The 24,786-nt window shown below is 34.0% G+C and overlaps 1 pseudogene; it reads left to right on the forward strand.

Annotated features, from left to right (window-relative positions):
* The first annotated feature begins 260 nt into the window (after positions 1–260).
* LOC128244377 (uncharacterized) lies at positions 261–24,569 on the forward strand (annotated as a pseudogene).
* The last annotated feature ends 217 nt before the right edge of the window (positions 24,570–24,786 follow it).

A 24,786-nucleotide genomic window follows, 5' to 3' on the forward strand; every position in this document is an offset into this window, starting at 1 on the left:
CGGCATTCAAATTTATTGCAAAAGTTAGTAACCATAGGCAAAACCATGCAGGTGCAGATTTGTAACTTACAAACATTTTAAGAAAATAATGTATGCAGCAAATAGAGATCTACAAATGTTTAGGGTTTTTTTGTTAGCAATTAAACATTTTTTCTGTACATCTTCAGCTTGTTTGCAACAATGTGATGGAATGTTTTTCAGGCAAGCTGCTGGGAGTCAACATCCTCGTCATTAAACCTTCACAAAGGTGCTAAATGAAAATGGGAATCACTGAGGCTCATCCAGGAAGCAGTGATATAGATTGGGCTATTGCTGAGGGACACCCTACTGGAAGATGTCGGGAAATCCCCCTGGTAATTGCCATCATGGTTGATGAGACAACAGATGTCTCTGTCATTAATGAGATGTTTGTCAACATCAGGTACATAGTTACTAAATGTTGTCAATCATTTTTGTAAATGAAGGCCATTTGACAATACTGTGGTAGTTTTTTTTTATTTTGCAGAATTCCATTTTCTGTATGTAACACTCAGGTATCTGAAGGATGGGACTAGCAGTACGGGGTTCTTGTCCATGCAGCCCCTTGTCGACTAGAAGGTAGAGACACTCAGAGCTGCCATCAGTGACCTCTGTCAACCTGTTACTGGACCGGATGTGAAGCATCCATGGGGCTGCTGCATTGGTGGGTCGGAAAAATGGAGCAATTCGTCAACAACCACTTCCTCGATCATAGGTTGGCCCTTGCTGCAGTCCAGGCCCCAGTTTCACGAAAGAACTATAACTCAACCTCAAACTCAAACTCTAAGTTTGACTTGAGATTTTTTTTTGACTCAGTTGAGATCTGACTCAATTTGGTGATCACGAAAAAAATTGAGAACGTTCTCAGCTGAGTTTTAAACTCAGTCTCAACTTTATTGAACTGCATTCGCATAAGCGGTTATTTTCCACTAAATACTCTTCAACTGGAAGATGAACCACAAGCTTATGTCAACATCGGGATTGTGTGTCAGTGGCCAAAATAAACGAGTTGAAGAAATGCTCAAATAATTGGACTGATTCAGAGCGACACGCTGCTCTGTCAACAATACTGAATCAACATGATTCACTTTTTGGAAAGTTTAAAGGGGCCACTCTCGGAATTAAGGCCAAGGAGGCTAAATGGGATGAGATTGTAATGGAAATAAATTCGTAAGTCATAAGTGTCATATGATTCATGGTGTTTATTTTCACTTTGTTTCTAACTTAAACTTTCCCTAGTATAAATGTGTTTAATATAGAAAACTATTATGTGGTACCATTGCTTAATATTTTCTGATGCTTCTGAAATATTTTATGTTCACTTTATATGCTGATGTATTCCTTGAAATTAGTGGAACTTTACAGATTCAAGAGCAGTATCCCGGGAATATATATTAATTTGCTTCTATTTTCATTAATCACTATTTTGTGACAACTAAAGTTCATGCCTGACATTATTGTGTTAAATGGTCTACATTTGTATAATAACTGTGTTTCAGTACATGTTGGATTTTTAGTATATGATGTTGTACTCCTACTTCAGCTGTGGTGGTACTAGCAGAACTGTGGAAGAGGTCCGGAAGATGTACCAGAACTCGAAGCAACGGGGTAAATCAAAAATTTAACAGAACAATGTAGCTTTAGGCCATTTTCTATGATAAAATGTTATAGGAATTAAGTTCTTGAAAACAATAATAACTGTATAAGATCCTCTATAATGCAGTAAAGTTCATGGATATAATAATAAAGTTAAAAAATAGAGTTAAAAATTAAAAAACCCCAGACTATATCAGGTTTATTTGTTTTCCATGATGATGTACTTTTCTCAATTCTAAAAAAAGTTTGTTGATTTTAGTTTCTTTGTGGGGCCTGGATTCCCACTAAATCATTGCAATGTGAAATTAATAATTTATTTGCTTTGAACTGTGCATAATTTGCCGGTGATATTTAAATTGAATTGATTGAATATGTTCATACTTTTTCAGCAAAGGAGAAATTCTTTCGCAGCCAGAAGACTGGGGGTGGACCTAGAGATCAGTTTTCAGCATGCGATAATTTACTTTTAGATAAACTAAAGGACACAAATGTTCTGACTGGCATTGCTGGCGGGGTTGAGAGTGGGTCCTACTCATTCATCATTGAGAACGGTATTTAACTGTTTTATATACCGGTAAATTAAAAGTTTGACTTATAGGATTATTTACTTCAGCACAGCCGTAACGAATTTTACATGACTATATTACTTTGATTTTAACATGTTATGTTAAGTTTGTTTACTAAACAATAACAGATTCCTGTGAACCTGTGTTCACACAAATGTTAATAAAGGAACACTAACTCATTTTATATATAAGTTAATTATCACAATATTGAGGAATAAGTGTCCAAACCAATGTTCATGTGAAGTATGTCTATCTTGCAAATTGGAAAAAAAAATCAGTTAAATATTTGCTTTTCTGTTTAAAGCTGCACTATCAAAGTTATACCAATTTTTTCAATTTTTATTTTTTTTGTTTGGAAGGAGCAAATATTTTGCATAAATATCTGCAAACCAATAATATAAGATTGCTGACAAAAAATCAGATTGTAGAATTTCATATTTCCATTCGAAAATTAATGTTTTAAGGCTTAATAGTTCTAAGTTCTTAACGGTTTAAGAAAAAACATCAAATTTTGAACTTTAATATGAAATTCTACCATCTAAGTTTTTGTCACCAGTCCTTTATAACTGGTTTCTTTGTATTTTCACTAAATTTCGCTAGTTCAAAGACAAAAAATAAAAAAAAGTTTTCAAAACATTCAATCTGTGAGAGTGCAGCTTTAATGTCTTGTTAATAATTGACAAATTTTCAGCAATTTGGTATTTTACTAGTGAAATATTGTTCTGGAAATTGACACAAATTCACTTGGGTGTTCTGTCCATTGTTTTGGACACAATATTCAACTCATGCATGATATTTTTTATGATTTCTTGTGTCTACTTTGTTGTAGATCATGACAACTCTCAACCTGGAACTGGTGCATGTGGCAGGTCGAATGAAAACATTACATGTAAGTGTTATTCAATTTAAACATATTTAACTTCAGGTTGGCAAAAGTTATGAAATGATACAAGGAAAGTTCATGTTCCGGTTTTACCAGTACAAGCAAAATATAGAGGAGGTGTGGTCCAATGTTGTTTCATTATTTTGCTTAAATAAATATTTGAAAAAAAGTATTAACCATTTACTTTATATCCATATTATCCATAACTTTTGTAATGTTTTTCAGCTGCGGAATGTACACAGACTACAAGTACAGTGGCAGTGCTTTGATTTCTTCGTCAACAGGTATGTGATGTCATTGTTAAGGATTGGTTTCGGCACGACAATGTCAGGTAGCATTGATGATGGAAAGTAATGGAAAGTGGTATGTTAGTAACTTATAAGTGAAAACTAGCTTGGTATTGCTTTTGATTGTGTTTGGTTCAAGTCCAAAATCACTGTAACTATAAAATATAGAAAAGCATCTGCCCAATTACTTTAGGCTTCTACATTTACCATAAACTGATACATAAAGATAATAGGCTATAATTGCTTATATTAAATACCCTATTTTTTTCGGAATGAGTTAAGTGTTTAAACATGTGAACCGGTAATCTAATAATCTGATATTTAAAAGACAATTTTATCTAAGCAATATATGGAAATAACTGGTATTGAGAATAGGTAACAATATGAAAACAAATTTAAATGTTCATGCCTATTCCTTAGTTTATTACGTTTACTAGGATGTTTATTTATTTTTCAGATGAAGTTCCATGTGTATTTGCAGAGAAAATGCAGAGGAAATGTATGTCATTTTGGGCAAAGTTTGTATTTAATTATAGGAAGAAATACCACATTGTAGTAAATTTCATGAGTCTCATTCACTTCATATTGTGGTGAAACTATATATCTGACTCTATCTATCCTTTTTCCAAGGTTCTTTACATTTATTTATAATGTTTATCAGGCTTTTGAAGGTCATAACATTGGATCTTTTACAGCTCGAAAACAATCAAGTGAGGTGGACGAACTGTATGAGCTGGAAAAGAAGAGAGCAAGAGTAGAACAACAGTTGGCCGAGAACCGAGTAGCCCATGGGAACGAGTTATTTGAACTGAAAAAAGCAATACTTGAAAAATACCTTGAACAAGACTTAGTGTTAAGCAATAGTTCTATCAAGCCGTTCAGTGAATTGTAAACCCTTTATTTAATCAATTTTCTGTAAAAACAATTATTAGTTATTGAAACTGTTAGAGCTATATTATAGTGATATAAAATGAATTAAAATCTTAAGTTTTAAGAATGGATGGGGTGGACCGACTGATCGCTCTTAATCATTAAGATTTTTATTCTAGTCATATTACTGACTAAGATTATAACCTTGTTATTTGACACATTTTAAATGTAATATGACGCAATAATTATGTAATGAATGAGTCAGTGACAGTGGTGTCAGCTTTTCGCAACTGCAAAAGATTAAATTTTTAATAAATAGGCATAGAACTAATGTTTACCGGTCTGCAGTTTCATTGGCTGTAAATGTAGGTTGTGTTCTAATTTATCTAGTTATAGTATCAATACACTTATTTTTACAACTAAAAATTGAAAAGTCTACTGAATTTGTGAATATCACTTATTTAAAAATCTTTGCTATATGTTGTTAGTTCTTTGTATATAGTTGTGTTCATAGATTTGAGAATTCATCTTGTATTGACTGTGCTGAACATGATGTTCAACACAAAATATTGTTAAGAACCTTATGTTATCTCTGACATGTTAAATGAATTAAGCTATAATATTATACACTTTAGAAACAGTTAAACAAGTAGCTATTATGGTATTTCCATTTAATTCTTTGATACTATTCAGACTTTGTCTTATGCCCTAGTCCTTTCACAAGCAGCAAATACAGCTTTAATAGTATCAATGATTATTTTCAAGTTTCAGAAGCCTATCGAAATATGTGTATGTCTACTTTTATCATTTGGATTGTGATGGCACAATTGCAACCATTTGCAATTATTGTGCAACCATTTGCAATTAATTAAGTTACTTTTTTTGTATTGAAGCTATTGAGAACATTTAGATATGCATTTCTTCGAACAGTATTGTACACCATTTCACCCTCTGTTGTACTGAACATGTGTTGTCAAGCAATTTAGTTATATAAACCATATGTGGAGTAGTAATACATGTCAAGACTGAATGTCAGAATTGATATTTCTTTTGTGTATGCCAGGGAATTATTAAGTTGTAAATGTAGTGTTTTCATGTGAATTCATTTGTACAGATTGTCCATGTGTGTTGTCTTGACTGCTCCATTGATATGATTCTGAAATAGTGTTTAATGCTGCAAAGGATATTTGTTCAGATAAGCAATTAGTAACTTGAAATTTTGTTAAGAAATGTTACCATGGAGACCAATCACTGTTTTGCCATAACTTAAATTGTGATTGTTAAACTAAACGCTGTTTATATTTTAATGTCATATAATCAAAGAGAAAACATCCAAAGTAGTGCTAAGCATCTTCATGCTTGAATTCTAACAGTAGTGTGAGATACTGTGGAAATAAATGACATTTAAGTACATTCATTAGCTATTATTGTTTATTATAAGTACCTCGAAACTGATATTTTAATGGTTATGGGCTCATAATGTCATACCATTAATTCCCCTAGTTCAGAATATTCTAGGTGAGCTTAATAGGTTTTATGAAAAGAGCCCCCTCAGGACAAGTAGCTTGAGGAAAATACAGGCAAATTGATAGTTAATTCACTAAGTGAGTTTGCAGGTTTAAAGCATGCAAGTCATTCCTAAACATATTTCTGCTCATGAAAAAATAAGTAAGTGCTATTTGAGATCTTTTATTTCCCATATTTAGCACCCCAAAATTATTTTTGTTTTTTCAGAATGTGCTGAAGGAGCTCAAATTGTTAGAGATGAAGGATGTAAGATGGATGTGGCAGGAGAAGGCAACAACTATGTTGATGAAGTTCTTATCATCCGTCTTCACCAGTCTGGAGAGGGAGGCTGGGAAACAAAATGATGTGAGAGCAGGTCTAGCAAATTTCAATCAGGAACACTGCAGAACTGTCTGTTGATGTGCAGGTATGCCATCTTTAAAGCTGCACTCTCACAGATTTACCATTTTTTCAACTTTTTAATTTTTTGTCTTGGAAAGAGCAAATTTTTGTGTAAATATCTTTAAACCAATAATATACGATTCCCGACAAAAAATCAGATCAAAGATTTTCATATTTCCGTTCGAAAATAAATGTCTTATGGCCTAAACTGTTACTAACAGTTTAAGAAAAATGCATAATACATTATTTTTCAGAAATTAAATACAAATATCTGCGATCTAATTTTATGTCAGCTTTCTTATTTAACTTGTTTCCATGGAAATTCGAAAAAGATGGCTTGTTCCAAGACAAAAAATAAAAAAAGTTGTCAGAATGTTCAATCTGTGAGAGTGCAGCTTTAAAGCCTTGGGTCAAACCTAGTGTATTTATTTATTATCTATAACATTAAGAATTATTAAAATAATTTTAGTTTTACTACAAATTTCTTTTAAGAAGTCAATACCAACTGCTTATTAAATTGAAACTTGTCAATTGTAGCTTATGTAGTCATTCTGTAATTCACTGGTATTGAATCTATTGATATATTACTCTGGGAGTGTAACGAGACACAACAATTATGGAATAAATTAAACATTTTCATAGCTTCAAGAACAATTAATATAAATATAGGTAAACGTGGAGCTTTATTGGGAATAGTGACAAAAAACAAATACATAAACATAATATGTAACTTTCTTATTATTCTAATAAAATTTTATTAACATTCAACCAAGTATAATAATAGAACACAACCAATTGATGCATACTTGACGTATTTGAAATTAAGGATTAAAATAGAATAAATTGCGTTGAACAACGACAAACTTGAAACCCACAACAAAAAATGATAAGTACTTAAACATACAATATAACTTTATAATAAAAGACACAATTTACCATACAAAGAAATCTTAGCTTAAAAAATATAAGTAGAATATATAAGCTAATACAGGGGACATGGATCATATAAACATCATATGATTGGGTGTGTATGCAATGTGCGTGTGTGCTTGCGTGTGTGCGCGTTTGGGAGCAAGTGTTTGCGCGTGTGCATGTGTGTGTGTGTGTGTGAGAGCAGTAATATTATCCCCCGCCGAATTGAAGATTTCGGGAGGGGGATAAAGTTTTGGCATAATCCGTCCGTCATTCCGTCCTTCCGTCCTTCCTTCCTTCCTTCCTTCCGTCCGTCCGTCCGTCCGTCCGTCCGTCCGTCCATCCGGTACCATATCTTGGTAGGCATTGATCAGAAAATGTTCAAACTTGGTCAGAATGTTCCCCTTAATCATATCTTCCCTATTTTAAAAGTGGGTCACATGGGGTCTAAAACTAGGTCACTAGGTCAAATCTTAGAAAAATCTTTTGAACATAATAGAGGCATTATACATGGTCAAATATTTATGAAACTTTATCAGAATGATTTCCTTGTTGAACTCTTGGTCGTAAATAAAACTGGGTCACATATGATCGAAAATTAGGTCACTAGGTTAAATCTTAGAAAAATCTTGTCCAGAACCATATCATGGTAATAATTGGTCAAGTTATGTTCAAAATTAGTCATGATGTACCCCTTGAAGAAATATAGACCACTTAAAAAGTGGTTCACATGGGGTCAAAAATTAGGTCAATAGGTCAAATCTTAGAAAAATCTTTGAAACACATTAGAGGGAATATGTATGGTCTTATATTCATTAAACTTGATCAGAATGTTTTCCTTGATGAACTCTTTGACATATTTTAAACTGGTTCACATGTGATATGAAATTAGATAAAAAATCTTGTGTTTTTAAGGATTTGATGTTGATCTAAAGATTGGCCAAGAAATTGATACACATTTCAGTAAACGTTACTTAGCTCAAAATGTATTTCACATAGAAAAACAGAAGCATTGACATTAAGACTGGCTATAATGAGCTAGCTGTTTCTAATGTCGAGATTATTGACAGGAGCTATAGCATTACAGGTGGCCCCCCGATATATATCAATTATGAAATTACCTTTACTTACCTTTAGACCACCAACATTGTGATATTTTTGAAAGTTTCCTGCAGGAACTTGCCCTCTGCATGCATGCTAGATTAAAATGTCTGGTTGTAAAGACAATATCTGTTGTAATGTGCCAATTTTGGGGTGTTGTCTAAAAATCAACTAATTTATGCTACTATGATGTGTTTTATTGTTAATGGCCGTGTTTATGGAATATTTTCCAATCTTCAAGTACATTAAGTAAAACAGGCCTATTTATCCCTAAATAATGTGTACTAATACACATGATTTTAACAATACGCTCACAAACATTAAGATGGCTTTCCCAAAATGTTGCGCTGTCGTTGCCTATAATGAAAATTACCCATAATTTTCTGGATGTTCGTTTTTCTCCATCCAAAATATACATCAAACAACAAGGGTAACATTAATATCGAATTAAATCTTTGGAGGAATGATAAGTAAGGATATTAGGCCTGAAATGATAGATGAAGAAACTGCACATTTTCGTGGAATACTGATGAACATAAAAGATTATGCATTTTTCTGACCTCTAAATTGGAAACAGGGATGCGATAATTTGTTTTTCTGTAGGCTTGGTACCCTTTTGCCTGTCTAAGGTGCTTAGTACTACCTCACATGACAAATCATTGAAAATCTTGACTTAAACTCGATAATATTAGAAGTGCCCTCTTTGACAAATTTGAGGGTTACTTTAAAAATTTGGTTTTAGCAAATAAGGTCAGTCAATACTTTGTTTTCTTCCCTGTTTTTTTTGGAGGGGGATATTGAAGACCTATTGAATACTTTTTTTCTCCTTTGCATAAAATTTTAAAGTAACCACCCCCAACCCCAACCCCCAACACCTCATAGTAAAGCCCAGGAAATTGATCTTGTCATATATAAAAAACTCAACCAAAAATGATTTATCACCGACTCTTCATGGTAATTATTAGAATGAGCACAAGCAAAAACCAGGGCTTATATTTACATCTGACATTTCATAAACTTTGTAGGGTTTTTGCTTTGTATAAGTGTGTTTGCAGTTAAAAGTCAAACAAAGAAATTAGTAAAGACAATATTCTGCTGTGCTGAAGAATACATGAATGAATAATGAATACATGCAGTTTGGGTCGGACAGTTATTGTAATGATTTATATCTGACACAGTGCCCCTATTAGTTGCTTAATTACCTTCTAATCCTGCAAATAAGATTTTTGAGTTGAAAAGGTAGAATGAATTGGGATCATTACAGTATTAAAATAAATAAATTAAGTAAGTAAAATGAAAAATAAAGGTTTCTATTCAGCCCATTATAGCTAAAATTGTGTAATTTATCCTTTTATTCGCTGTTCAAGAATGTCAACCATACATAAGTTACTTATTTGGTATTAGTTATTGACAGGAGCATTAGTCAAGTCTTTACAATAAATTTCAGAGTTTGGATTTCATTTAGCAACACCCTTGCGTGTAAGCCCGTCATTAGGGTTAAAAATATTGAATTTAAAACTAAGCGTGTTCATAAAAACCTGTAATTTTGCAGTAAGATAGTGCTTACATAAATCTTACGTCATAAAACGTGCACCTAAAGCTTTAAAAATGAGTTAACATGATGGCTTTGAACAAAGGTATATATTAGAGGGGAACACATCATTATGATGGCATAATGAGTTACATGACTGTCATAGTGAATTCACCTGCAGAATGATATACTAGCTGTAACCATTATATGTATAGGTAAACAAATGTTTCTGCAACATGCTTGAATAAGAAAAGGGGGTGCACATATATAGGCTAGTTTATTGTAGCTAAATTTAGTGAATATGATTAACCCCCTGGTCTGTTAACTGGGTAGAAACCAGTATTGTTGTCTTTTTTGAGAGACCAAGGGAATATGTTAATCTGGTTGAGCACGGGCCCACAACCTCTTGCATAAGAGGTATAGCCCTATGCAACAATGCCACTGACCCGCCCTCTGAAATCTAGAATGAATCCTTGTACATATTCAATAATATTATTGCCATGTCATGATCATACAAGTTGTCTTTTGATGTTTCAGTTCTAAATCAGGATAAGGAAGAAACATTTTCGAAGCTCAAAATAATAATGTGATAAAAGTTTACAATGTTTACAGCTATAAATTGTTCTCTTTTTCAGTTCCGAACCAAGAACCAGCAGTTATAATGCCACGTACGGAGTTCCAAGCAACGGTCAGAGACAATGTCATTCTAGAATGTTCCGCCATCGGAAATCCACCACCTGTCATCACCTGGGAGAAATATGGTGGCATTCTGTTACTCGGGCGATACCGACAAATATATGGTAAGAAATCAAACTAGTAAGTCTACATAAACTCTTTATATGAAGTTTACAAGGAGCAATAACTTGTCTGTAATGCAGTGTATGTTCAGATTTGTTTTCTAGGAAAAATTAGTGCTACTTTTTCCTGACACACTTGATTAGTACTTAGTGGTAATAACATCACAACTAAACATGACAACTGACTGGGTCCTTATGATTATATAGGCTGCAGAAGGTCTTAACTATGAAATTTGGTTAGAATTATTTTGAGGGACATCCAATTAATGACATTAATTCTAAAAAGTTAATGCTTGAAGCTTTTTGAAGAAAAAAGTGCAGGTCCTAGTAAGAAACTACATGTAACTTTCAACATACGGTAACTTGTTAAATTTTTTTGAATCAAACTTGGAACACATGTTGCCAGAGACAATACACTGATCTATAGCAAGGCCCATAACTCTTGTCTTTAATGATTTAAAGCCCCTTGTTCGACTGTATAAAGAACAGATGAGGCTCTTGTTGTTGGTGTGAAACATGTACTGTTATGTTAAAGGTAATTTGTACTTGGACAACATGACTGTCGAGGATGAGGGGACGTATATGTGTAAGGCTAACAATGGCCTCAACGCTCTGCAGCTTGACGGTCTCAAGGTCCTCATGCTCAAGGTCTCAGGTATGTTCTTCTAAAGTGTTATTGGCAGGTCTGTTTTTCAAACACCATTATTAATATGCACTGTTATTATTATTACTGGGTAGATTGTTGGTTTTTCAAAGAAAAATATCAATGTGCTGTCTCAGTCTTGTTGTCCTTAGTTTTATTGCAGCTGTTGTTATTGTGCCAATAACTAAATTTATGTTGGCCATATCTTAAAAAAACATTATTTAAAGATGTGAATATGAAACTTGGTTCACCTATTCACAATAACATGTGTGGCAAGTTTCAGGAATCTGATCAATGGAGAAAAGCAGACAAGCCTTGGCACATGGTTGTGGTACTCTTGTATTTGCTTGCTGCATGACCCACGTCACATCCTTGTAATGAAGAGTTTTTTAAAGGCTTTATATGGTTCATATTTTCATAAGTTTATTTGTCTGTTTAACATGTACCAGCTGTTGCCAAACCCTCCAAGGATTGCTGTAAAGGAGTGAAAAATCCTTTATTTAGTTTGGGTGTGTGTCAAATAAGTGGGTGTGCAATAATAACTGTTCTCAATTATAAATAAAAACGAAGCTTCATAAAAAGCACAGCTTTAGCGGAGCTATTTCTTCACTAAAGCTGTGCTTTTTTTCCAAAGCTGCGTTTTTTTCAAAAGCTTCGCAAAAGCTGTGCTTTTTCTGTCAAGGCATGTTTGTATGAATTCGATACTTTTCTGATTACAGAGCCTTCAAGTATCGTAGTAAAGGAGGGCAAGGTCAACGTTAGCCTTGGCGGGCGTATAAAGCTCGTGTGTGCGGTGTCTGGTTGACCTGAGCCCATTGTAACTTGGTACCACAATGGCAACTTTCTTCGAGATTTCGCTGGACGTAAGTAGACCCATTGTGTTACAATAGAAGTACTGGTAAAAACTGATATGTCTTCCTTTTGAAAAAAAAGAAATAAGTTTTCATCCAACCACCTGAGGGCAATTTCTGGTATTTCTTGAGCCCTTATAACAGGATTAAGCTACTGCTTTAGTTTTAATTTCTATTATATTGACATTTATAAAGAGTTGTTAGACTATAAATATGAATTATCTTTAGGATAACCACAATAAACAATTTTTCATTTACCAAAATCAAATTTAGGTATGTATATTTAGAAATAAAGCTACCTAAGACTGCTACTTAAGCAAAAGTTCAAGAAAATGGGGCCTGGTGATATTAAAGAGTTTATTTAATCTTAGGTTTGTATTGTCAAACTCATTGTTAGCGAAGTTTCCATTTTATTGTATTCCAAATAATGCAATTGCAGATATTTGTGTAAACTTGAGAATGAGAAGCTGTTTTTAATGGAACAGTTTTATGCAACTTTATGAAACACCTACTACACTTGCAGGAAACCGGTTGTATATTGCCCATGCAGAGGCACGTCACAAGGGCCTCTACCAGTGTTTTGCCGAGAATAGGGTGGGGCTCACACATGCAGAGCTGCTCGTTAACGTGGATATTACAATCAGAGATACTGGTATGTGTAGATGGAATTTTATTATAATACTGTATGAGAAAAGGTTAATTTAATAATCATTCATAAAATCAATAAAAGTGTATAACATTAAAACTGACATAAATTTAATTTTGTGTTACTTGTGTACTTTTAGTCATCAAATGTTTGAAAGGTTGCCATTATTTGTGGCTGATACATGTATATTTGTTTTATTAAACATCTTTTACTAACAAAATTTCCTGTGTATTAGCAGGACGGTGGTTTTAGGGCCATTTTATCAACTATCAAATTGTAATGAGATATATTTTCAAACAAATTGTTTTGCGGCAAAAATTAAGCTAGCTTATTCAGATTTATGAGGTAAAATATTAATTATAATGCTGATACTCACTTTGTATTCAATTAAGTAACAGTTCTTATGACATTTGATTGCACACTCTTTGGGAAGATGTATATATATATATAGTCAAAACCTGTTGGCTCGATATCCCAGGGACCGGCAAAGACACTTCAAGCTTTGCGAATATCAAGCCAAGCGGGAATGCTCACAAAGAGTAAAACAAAATTGGTCCTTACAACCAGTTCGAGCCACCAAGGAAATCAAGCCAATTGAGTTCAAGCCTTAAAATGACTGTATATATATATATTTATGACAATTTAATTTGCACACACAAGTTAGAAACCATTTGCTTTCACATTTTACTCGTCAAACAAATGTAAACATAATTGAACCTTTGCTGAAATATACAGCAGTAATTCGGGACAAATGGTAAAATATTCTTTATTTTGTACTCATCTCTGGTATCATAATACTCAAGTTCTTGAATCTCTTTAAAACTTTGCTAAACTCTTGTATCCTTCTTATTAATTGTATTACATGCTCTTCAAGGCCGCGATTATATATAGTTTGTTAGTCCTTGCACAACAATACCTATGATTCAAAAGTCTTTTAGCCCGGATGGTGGTCATAACAAAAGGTTTAAAAATAACCACAATGACCTACTCACCCCTCAAAATGTGGGTCAGATAAGGTAAATCTGAATATTTTTAAATTACATCCCTTTGCAAAGGATTTTATTCAAATGCATCTGCCTTGCAGCTCTATTTTTAATGTATTGATTTTTATAGTCATTTTCATTTTCATATGGTATAACTATCATTCTCTTTTATTGCTTTCGCTTGTTTGGCATTTACATCTTTGTTTGTAATTGGTCAATATCAAATTCTTCTACTTTATATATTTATAACTTACAGTAAGATTAAAAAAAACAATAACAGTTTAGTTTAGTTTAGTTTATTCTGTTTATCCTCCAAATGTGAAGAGAAGTATAGTTTATATACACATACACAAATATATACAATATAATACAATACAAAGTATAGACATAGAAAAATAACAACAAAAAACAAACAAACACACAAACGTTATGGACACATATAAAGCATAAGGTTATTTACAATATACACAAACAATACATTGGCTCTGTCATTTGACAGGAACTGACGCTTATCGTTTGATTGAAATAAAGTCTGTTTACCATTGTGTTGTGGTTACAATGGCATTTATTGTCAATTTATATTTCTTGCAAAATTTGACACTACAATAAAGCACTGGATTCGACAAACATCAGTCGAGATCTCGTACCAACACAACTATTGGGAAAATGATTATTTTCTAACCATGCATACGTCAACATTTGTAGTTGTAGCCTATTTTTTTTTAAATTGAAAAATAACATACATATTACTAACAAAGTCATCTTTAACTAATATCATAATGTACAAATCCACTTAATTGAGAGAGTTAAGAATAATGAAGATATGTTGAGTAAAGATGTCCATTTTTTTTTTTTTTCAGCCTCAGTATTTGATTCTTACCAAAACGTCACTTAAAGACGCTGAACAACTTGATAGAGGCTAACCAGACTTCTGCAGGCCAGAAGTCAAAGCCAAAAAAAACAGACGACACAAAAAACGCACACACAGACAGAAGAAAACTAAACATCACAAGGGAGAGAACACTCGCAATCTTGAACCACCAGGCGAGATAGGAGTTACTGTTCTTGGATAAAGTTTGGAGACAGATGTCATGTCACATTCACATTTAATTTGAAAGGTTATTGCAAATATATAAAGACTTGCACAGTTTAGCTCCCTAATGCAACAAGTTTCATTTCTTAATACTATTATATCATATTTCATTGAACTGAAATTGAAAAAGTACAAAATTCATAAATATACCATTACAACATCATATAATATCAAATACCGGTAAGATACAAAACTACTAATCTTTTTAAGGGATACATTCGAAAACTTTTATATTTATATATCTATTTTTAACATGGCAAAACTTGAGTTTCAGAAATTAAAAGAATATAAAATATTTAGGAAAATGCTTTTCATGTAAGATTTTCAGTTTACCTCATGACTTTTTTGTTTCAATTTTAGTTAAGCTAGTTCCACCAAGCATTCCCGAGGTCAAGCAACTGTCCGACCAGTCTGTGATGCTGAATTGGACTGTGCCAGAAAACAAAGGACCGGAAATCGCCTTCTTTCGTGTTCAGTATAAGTGGCTTTTATCCATGTCAAAGGATTCGAAGTTGAAAGACAATGACAATCGATGGAAGACTCCAGACGTTGAGATCAATTCTCATGTTAGGCAGTTTGAAGTTTCGGGACTGAAATCACGTGGGACGTACAAATTCTGCATCGCAGCAGTGTATTCTAATAATGATAACGCCTACTCAGGTAACACGGAGTACTTTGAGATGAAGATGGACCAACCACCGCAGTCGAAACCACCCACCAACAAGCCAACTATTGTTGAACTGACACCGCTCAAGTTTGAGGGCAAATATGGCCTGATTGTTATGTGGCAGGTAAAAATATTTGTATGATAATGGGACGGTTGTTCTAAATTTGTTCTTTAATAAAACTTGAAATATTTTTTGATGTGCTGATATTTTTAAAAACAACAGGTACAGCTGTTATAGATGTCTTACATCTTGTAAGAAATTCTGCAGACCAAGGGCATAGCCATTTAAGTTTCAGAGCAGTACAGATTTGGATGTTAACAATGTAGTCAACATCATTGTTAACTTTAACAAACTTCGGACCAATCAGCCTATATTTAATACAACAGCAGCCTTACTTGAAATTACATCAGGATTCTTTTGTCAAAATGGTGAACTTTTAAAAAGTATGCTGTGATTAAATTCATTCAACTAGGTAAAAAATTCGCAACCTCCTTGATGATAGGGTTCAAATGCTGAATTCAAACATGATGTAAAAAGATCTTGATATAATATGATTAATGCCCCAGATACCCACATTGAATGGCAGCTCAAATACAATCATGTACATGTTTTTTTCCATCTGCAGACTACCACATACCAGAAGATGCCCTTGCCTCATCACCCATTGAAGGTTTCTACATCTACTACAAGCCGTACCACAGTAGCGAGCCCTTCCAAAACGTGACTCTACTTGAGCCCAGCGTGCGGGCCCATTTACTCCAGGATGTAATGCTGGGAACCGAATACCTCATTAAGATGCAGTCTTTCAATGCGGCAGGGAATAGATCCTTTAGTAATCAGGCAGTTATGAAAACAGAAGGTTAGTAAAACAATTACTTTTCTTCATTCAAATTTTGCAAAATATTGTCAACGCTGTTAAGCAGGAAATGGTAGAAATAAGTTAAGCACTTACCGTTACTAAACTTTGTTTTGAGATATTTGCTTTTTGCAATCTACCCCATTAGAATGAATTCTTTTCATAATATTTGATATACCAGTAAAACAAAAGCATTTTAAGACTTCCATAAAACCTCAATTGTTAACAGACACATTCTTTGACCATCTTCATTTTTGCCTGTAAGAATGTGTTGACAGTTTCTCATAGACACCATTTAGTGACAAACCCATTCATTTAATTTCAGGCGAGAGCTCTGAGAACCCTGATATCATCATCTTGCCCCCGCCCATGACTAAATACCCCCCGACGGCGAGGACAATGATGATGGAGAATCCAACAAGAATGAGAGCCGTCAGACACGTCAGCCAAGCAGCGAGATGTTGTACATGATACTCGGAAATGTTCTTGGCGTGATGATGTTGCTGGTGATTGTGTTCATGTTCATGTGTTGGTGGAAACAGCGACAGGAGGGAAAACAGCAGCGAAGGATGATGGGTAAGTTGGAGCTAGAGAATTGTTTTTATTAGATGAAATACTTTATGCCTCAAAGCAAATTTGTATACATGTTGCCCAGCAAAAAATGGCGCATGTAGCAAGGCTCTTAAATCTTGATTTAATAATTGTTCATTCTGCCTCTAATCTTTAACTTTAATATTACTCTAACCAGTGTTGGCATTGGTTTGCAGGGCTCTCATAGATATTGTCTGTTGGCTGCAAACAGTTTTTGATTGATTGTTCTGAAACTTGGTACACATGGTCATCATGAAGTGTACATGTGCTTACTATTTTTCATCAGTGTGGCCATTTCCATTTAATAGTCATCTATATTTAATTTTGTGGAGAGAAATACCTCAACAGTTTTAGATTAATCAGTCTGAAATGAGTCCAAGTTTAAGTTTAATGAAAAACTTCCTTTATTTTAGATGCCATACAAAATGACCCTAGAGCTAAGTACACTGATGCTGCTCAGCGGATTTATTCAGATAGTTTACGGAAAAAAGTGGTGAACGGCGGAAATATCGGGAATGAACGGAATAAACGGGACAGTAGTGAACGGCCATGCTCCGGGAAATTACCATAAAATGAACATTAATGTGAATCCTATGTTGAAGATGGACACGCTGCACTCTTCCGAGGGATCATCTCATTATCCTGTATGCACATATAGCTTAAGTTTATGCTTAACTATGCTCATATTTGTTAAGAATTATTGGATGTGTTAATATTTAAGCCTCTTGTAGCCGACTACTAAGTTTAAAGGAATTCTCTGGTGTCACTATGGGATGAGATGATACCTGCTATTAATCAAATACAGTTCTTGATGTTTCAGATTGTCAATGGATGTTCAAATGTTTTGTGTTTATCTCTTGTAGTTAAGACACTTTTATGTGTTATCTTAACCCTTTACTTCATGTAAACCTAAGCCATTTCAGGCTGCCAGTTCATGGCTTATCAGTTCATATCAGTACCCCTACTTCATAGGAGATTATTGATATTATTGGAATTTTAACCCTAATGTATTACAAACCTATTTTCTTAGTATTTCTTTTGGTTTAATCAATAAGTCATCAATGTAAAGTTTATAGAGAATTAAATTTCCAATCCAGTCATATAAATTTTATTTTGTTATCTAAATTATTTCCGCATGATATTCATAAACAAACAGAAAAATATGTCAAATTTGATGAAAATTAATTTTTATTACACTTTTATTTATCAAACACAACACGAAATATTATATAAACAACATATTTTTATAATTCATTTAATGCAACCTGAATTGAAACAAAGATGGACAGAATTAAAAAATAGTTCACAACAAAGAAGCACGGTATATTTATATATATGATACAGAAGAAAAAAAAAGTTGATCAACAGTCACAGTACGTATAACTTTCGGTTATTTAACACTACAATGAACAAATAAAGTTATTATTCAACTACTAAATGAGGCCTGCATGTTATTGTTTACTAAATTTATATCGTTTATTGCATGTCCATGTATTGTCATTTGGGTTTGATTTTAAAAATCCTCATTTCTCGTATCCTTGTGTGCGTGACGCCGAGGTCTGAATTCTCGACGTCGTACTCAATGTCTCAAACTCATTTTAATTGAAGCCAGAATGTTCCGATTCGTCAGACAAACACTGAAATATAAATGACATTATTCAGGAATGTTGTTTTAAACTGAAGTTAACAAGGGCAGATATTAGCTCTACATTGCATTCTTGTGTATTCGAAAACACGTGTTTCAACAGCTGATCGATGTTAAATTGGGTCATGTCAAAGTTTAACAATAGGGATAGTCATTATTTTATAACACATTTGTACTTACTTTCAATTTGTAGAAGCAGATGCGCATTTTTATGACCGGATTTGCGAAACAGAAGTGACACATATGTCCCATATAATGATTTATGGCCTTTGTTTATACAAGCCAGATGATTTTTTGTTTATCCAACATGGCCGACATTTTGACACGTTTTCGAACCATGACCTGTGACGTCAGGCGCGTGATCAATAAAATATAGTTGTATTATTGGTAGTTAATTATAACTTGCAGTATTGTGTAAATTTCCACGAGGAAAACGAGACAGAAATGCCCACAAACCTGCGCAGTCAACGTTTTACGTATCTTTGATACCAGTGACCTTATTTCGCGATTTTCCGAAATTCTTTAAATAGTAACATAGTGTTTTTTTTAGTGCATTGTATTTATCGATGTTTATACTTCATGAATATGAATTTATAGCGCATAAACAAGCATCAGGTATGAAAATAAATGCCCCTACATTACGAATACGTAGGATTACGTATCTATGAAGCTATGGATAAAACGTTAAGATCCGTATCTATGAAGCTATGGATAGATAAGAAAAATTGCGTATCTATGAAGTAAAGGGTTAAATAGTGAAAACAGTTTTCAATAGTTAAGTAACTTTTCGCAAATTACAAAGATGGACTGCCTGGAGTAACAGATAGCTATTGTATGATTAAGTGTTACTGGACAGATAACAAGCTTAATTATTGCTTCTTTTTCATAATTTTTGTCTTGCTTTGTTTTTCAGCCTGTCACCTTTCATCCTAACGGAACTCCACCATAGGACTAGTGACAATTACTGCAATAATATTAACCAATCAAAAAGCCTACAGAAATCTCTGCAGAAAATAAACCACCAAAGCAGTAGTCAACAGTGCCCTGTACGGGGTATTGTGAGACTATGGGGGGGGAATCGATGGCTAACCCCCCAAACTCTTTGTGTCATAATGTGCCAATGAGGAATAATAGCGGTGAAACGCATGATGGACGCTCTTTATCCAGTGCAAGGTCATGTGACCATAATAGATCATGTGACCAGAGGTCATGTGACCGGTCATGTGACACTGGGGACAGTTTTTATGATGAGACGGGTGGTGTACATAGCAGTCGTCATCAGAAACGGAGACGGAGAGTTGAGAGCAGTCAACTAAAAATCAAGCAATGAATACAGACCTGAGCAGTAATGGTAAGCTGTGATAATTTTTGAGAATGCCAAAATAACAAAACAATTAATTATGTATGAAATTGTTGGATAGACATTAAAATAGTTATGTGTAAATATTTCAATTTCGTTTCCAGTTTGAAAGAAGTATTTATTATCATCCCCCGCCGAATCAAAGATTTCCGGAGGGGGATATTGTTTTGGCGTTGTCCATCTGTCATTCCGTCCGTACGTCCCTCCATCCTTCCGTCCGTCCGTTCGGTACCATATCTTTGTAGGCATTGATCAGAAAATGTTCAAACTTGGTCAGAATGTTCCTTGCTCATATCTCGACCTATTTTAATCTTTGGAACCTACTAGAGGCATTATACATGGTCAAATATTAATAAAACTTTATCAGAATGTTTTCCTTGGTGAACTCTTGGTTGTTAATAAAACTGGGTCACACATGATCGAAAATTAGGTCACTAGGTCAAATCTTAGAAAAATCTTGTCCAGAACCATATCATGGTAATGATTAGTCAATTTATGTTCAAAATTGGTCATGATGTACCCCTTGAAGAAATATGGACCACTTTAAAAAGTTGGTCACATGGGTCAAAAACTAGGTCAGAAGGTCAAATCTTAGAAAAATCTTTGGAACATACTAGAGACATTATACATGGTCAAATATTCAAGAAACTTAACCAGAATGTTTTCCTTGATGAACTCTAAGTTGTAAATAAAACTGGGTCACATATGATAAAAAATGAGGTCACTAGGTCAAATCTTACAAAAATCTTGTCCAGAACCATATCATGGTAATGATTGGTCAAGTTATGTTCAAAATTGGTCATGATGTAAGCCTTGATGAAATATGGACCAGATAAAAAAGTGGGTCACATTGGGTCAAAAACTAGGTCAGTAGGTCAAATCTTAGAAAAATCTTTGGAACATACTAGAGGCATTATACATGGTCAAATATTTATAAAACTTAATCAGAATGTTTTCCTTGAAGAAATCTTGGACTTAAATAAAACTTGGTCACATGTGATTGAAAATTAGGTCACAGGGTCAAATCTTAGATTTTTTTTGTCCGGAATGGAAATGATTGGTCGGATTATGTTCAAACTTGGTCATGATGTACCCCTTGATGAAATAAGGACCGCTTGTAAAAGTGGGGCATATGGGGTCAAAATTAGGTCACTAGGTCAAATTTTAGAAAAATCTTTGAAACACATAAGAGGCAATATGTATGGTCTTATATTCATGAAACTTGATCAGACTGTTTTCCTTGATGAACTATTGGACATGTTTTAAACTGGGTCACATGCGATTGAAAATTAGGTCACTAGGTCAAATCTTTCAAAAATCTTGTCCGAAACTATTTTATGGTGGTGATTGGTCTGATTAAGTTCAAACATGGTCAGAATGTTCTCTTAGGTTGAATTTTGACTACGCTTTAAAAGTGGGTTAATGGGTCAAAAACTAGGTCATGAGGTCATATCTTACAGAAATCTTTGGAACAACCTATAGGCAATACATCTGCTCTAATTTCCATGAAACTTAATCAGAATGCCTCAATTAAATCTTGGAATAGTTTGAAACTAGTAGGTCATGTGGGGTCAAAAATGAGGTCACTGAGTCAAATCTTAAAAAAACATTGTGGACACTCTAGAGGCTGTATGTTTTGCATATATATCTGAACCAATGTTCATGAAACTTGATCAGAATGTTTGCCTTGATGAAAGCTTAGATTAGTTTGGAACGGGGTAGCATAGAGTCATAAACTAGGTTTCTTGGCCAATTCTAAATGTTATATATATACAATATTTAACAGTTGCAATCAAACTCAAAACTCATAGATGTATTTCATCAACAATTGATTTCCATTCCTGGACTTAGCCCAATCAGGCGGGGGATATCAATTCAACGAATTTGCTTGTTGTTTCTGAATATATGTATATCCTATCAAAAAACATAGATATGTTGTATATGGTGAGAATTTCTGAGAAACTGTACTGATATATATATCTATTTGAAAAATAAATGAGAAAAAAGGAATTATTAAAACTACATCTTCTGATGACTGAGTCATAACACTTTGTTTAAAGGCACATTCAAAAGTTAAATTAAAGGCTAATTGAATGCAAGTGAATAATCATTTGGTTTGCTTGTGTGTATTTTCAGACAAGAGATGCAGTGTAGTCACCACTTTCAAGCCTTTGGTAAAGGGGACATGTGCTATCCTGCAAAGACTGCTGGCAGAGCCTAACATGGCGCTCAGGGTCGGGGTGTGTAATTGTTTCACAAACATCTCTAGTTTATCTATAAGTTAAATCCACATAGTTCTTGTTCCAGTTTTTTTGGTGTTTGTTAAATTTCGTTTTGATCTTTTGTCTGGGTCATAACTTGAAAAGTCTTTGGAACCTACTTCAAACCTCACATAAAGAAAGATCTCGATGAGGTGAAGTGCGAGCACATGAGCCATGAGTGAAGTATCTTTTTAATTGTTTGACCCTTGTTAATTGTTTGACCCTTGTTAATTGTTTGACCCTTGTTAAGTGTTTGACCCTTGTTAAGTGTTTGACCCTTGTTAAGTGTTTGACCCTTGTTAAGTGTTTGACCCTTGTTAAGTGTTTGACCCTTGTTAAGTGTTTGACCATTGTTAAGTGTTTGACCCTTGTTAAGTGTTTGACCCTTGTTAAGTGTTTGACCCTTGTTAAGTGTTTGACCCTTGTTAAGTGTTTGACCCTTGTTAAGTGTTTGACCCTTGTTAAGTGTTTGACCCTTGTTAAGTGTTTGACCCTTGTTAATTGTCATACTTATGTTATGTCCAGAGCAAAAAAATATTTTGGTTTTTATTTTAAAAAAATGTACAGATGTTTCTCAATGAGAAGAAATGCAGTACTTAATAACCATAAGTCTGGCTTCAGTATTTTTTAAGTTATTGCTTTATCAAATTGTTAATAAGGGTTGTTGATACAGTTTATAATTTGGTGTGGGATATGATAGTGTGCCGGCTTTTGTTCTTACTTTAATTATTACTTGTAGTCTTTGTAAGTAAGATTACACTGAGGTTTAGATGTCTGTATCCTTTGATCAAATTAAAGTTATGATTGATCAAATTACTGGGTATACAAATATGCATTTAAACAGCTCCATTTATATATTTCTGAGGTTTAGATGTCTGTATCCTTTGATCAAATTAAAGTTATGATTGATCAAATTACTGGGTATACAAATATGCATTTAAACAGCTTCATTTATATATTTCTGAGGTTTAGATGTCTGTATCCTTTGATCAAATTAAAGTTATGATTGATCAAATTACTGGGTATTCAAATATGCAATTGAACACCTCGATTTATACATTTCTAAATGCTGTATGATTGTATGTATGGCATTTAGGATTATATCCAAGAAATAACTGTACATTTCAGCGCCAAAGACCTGTGATTCAAGCCATTGCAGGAAACGGAACATCAGGCACTTAGCAGTTCTACCTGAACACAGCCCCATCCAGCATGATTTAGGCTGCAGAACTATACAATAGTATCAGTGAATCAACCTGTCTGAGAGGTCATTGTTATTTTATATATTTAGATATATTTTAAACTAAAGCTTACTTTAATATTATATCCTGGCAGTTGATCACAATGTTAATTTCTTGGAAAAAAAGTCACATGTGATAAAAAGTTATATATCTTGGTAAAATCTTCAAATTTCTTTGCTAGAAATCATATCATTGGACCAAATATTAGTTACATTGGTTTGATTATGTTTAAACTTTGACCGAGTGCAATCTCAGCTCCAATCTTCATTAACTTAATAATAATATTTGTCTGAAATAAAATCCTAAAAATTAGTTTGAAACTAGGTCATATGAGCTCAAAAACTAGGTCTCTAGATCTAGTCAGAGAAAAAACTATATTTTTGTAATAAATCTGGTCCAATCTGCATGAAACTTAATTGTAATTGCCTTGATGAAATATTTTATTACTCATTATTTTACTGTGTCCAGGGCAAGTCTGTTGTGCAGGTAAATATTATCCAGTATTGGGAAAAGGGTCAATACATAATGTAAAACATGGAACTGTGGAAGTTTTTGTAAATAAAATTGTTTAAAGGCTGAGAAAGGTTCCCCTGAATGAAATATATATGTACTATATAACTGCAAATTTAGAAATTATTACCACCAATATCAAATATTTCTGACGTAAGTTTCATTTTGTTTATATGATAAACAACTGCTTTAAGCTCTAAACATTGTTAATTGTTTATACTATGTTACCAATTTTAAAGTTTCTTTCTTCAGGTTAAAGGGTAAGGCAGAATGGACTTCCATTGAGATTGTGCAAAGTTCTTCATATACATGATGATGAGCCTGAAAGACAAGTGGAAACTTGCCATGGAGATAAAGGGAAATGCAGAGACTGACCTTGGAGACAGAAAAACAAGCAGAGACAGGCCATGGAGATGGAAGAACTAGCAGATACTGGCCATAAAGATTGACACACAGAGACTGGATGTGGGGACAGAAGGAAAAACAGAGACTTGACCTGGAGACGGAAGGACAACCAGAGACTGACCTTGGAGACAGAAGAACTAGCAGAGACTGTCCATGGAAATGGACACACAGAGACTGGCTGTGGGGAGGGAAGGAAAAACAGTGACTGGACCTGGAGACGGAAGGACAACCAGAGACTGAACATGAAGACCAGAGGACAAGTAGAAACTGCACATGGACACAGATGGTCAAGCAAAGGCTTGCCGTTGAGACAGAAGGACAATCAGAGACTAACCATGGATACTTAATAATAAGCAGATGCTGGCCATGGTAGTCAGGATAAGTAGAGACTTGACATGGAGACAAATTGACAATCAAAGACTTGCAAAAGAATGAGAAGGCCAGCATAGACTTGCCATGGAGACATAATGACAATCAGAGACTTTCCATTGAGACAGAATGATAATCAGAGACTTATCATGGAGACAGCTCAAGCAAAGACTGGCTATAGAGACAAAAGGCCAG

The sequence above is a fragment of the Mya arenaria genome, chromosome 8 (assembly GCF_026914265.1).
Source record: "Mya arenaria isolate MELC-2E11 chromosome 8, ASM2691426v1".
NCBI classification, from domain to species: Eukaryota; Metazoa; Mollusca; class Bivalvia; order Myida; family Myidae; genus Mya; species Mya arenaria.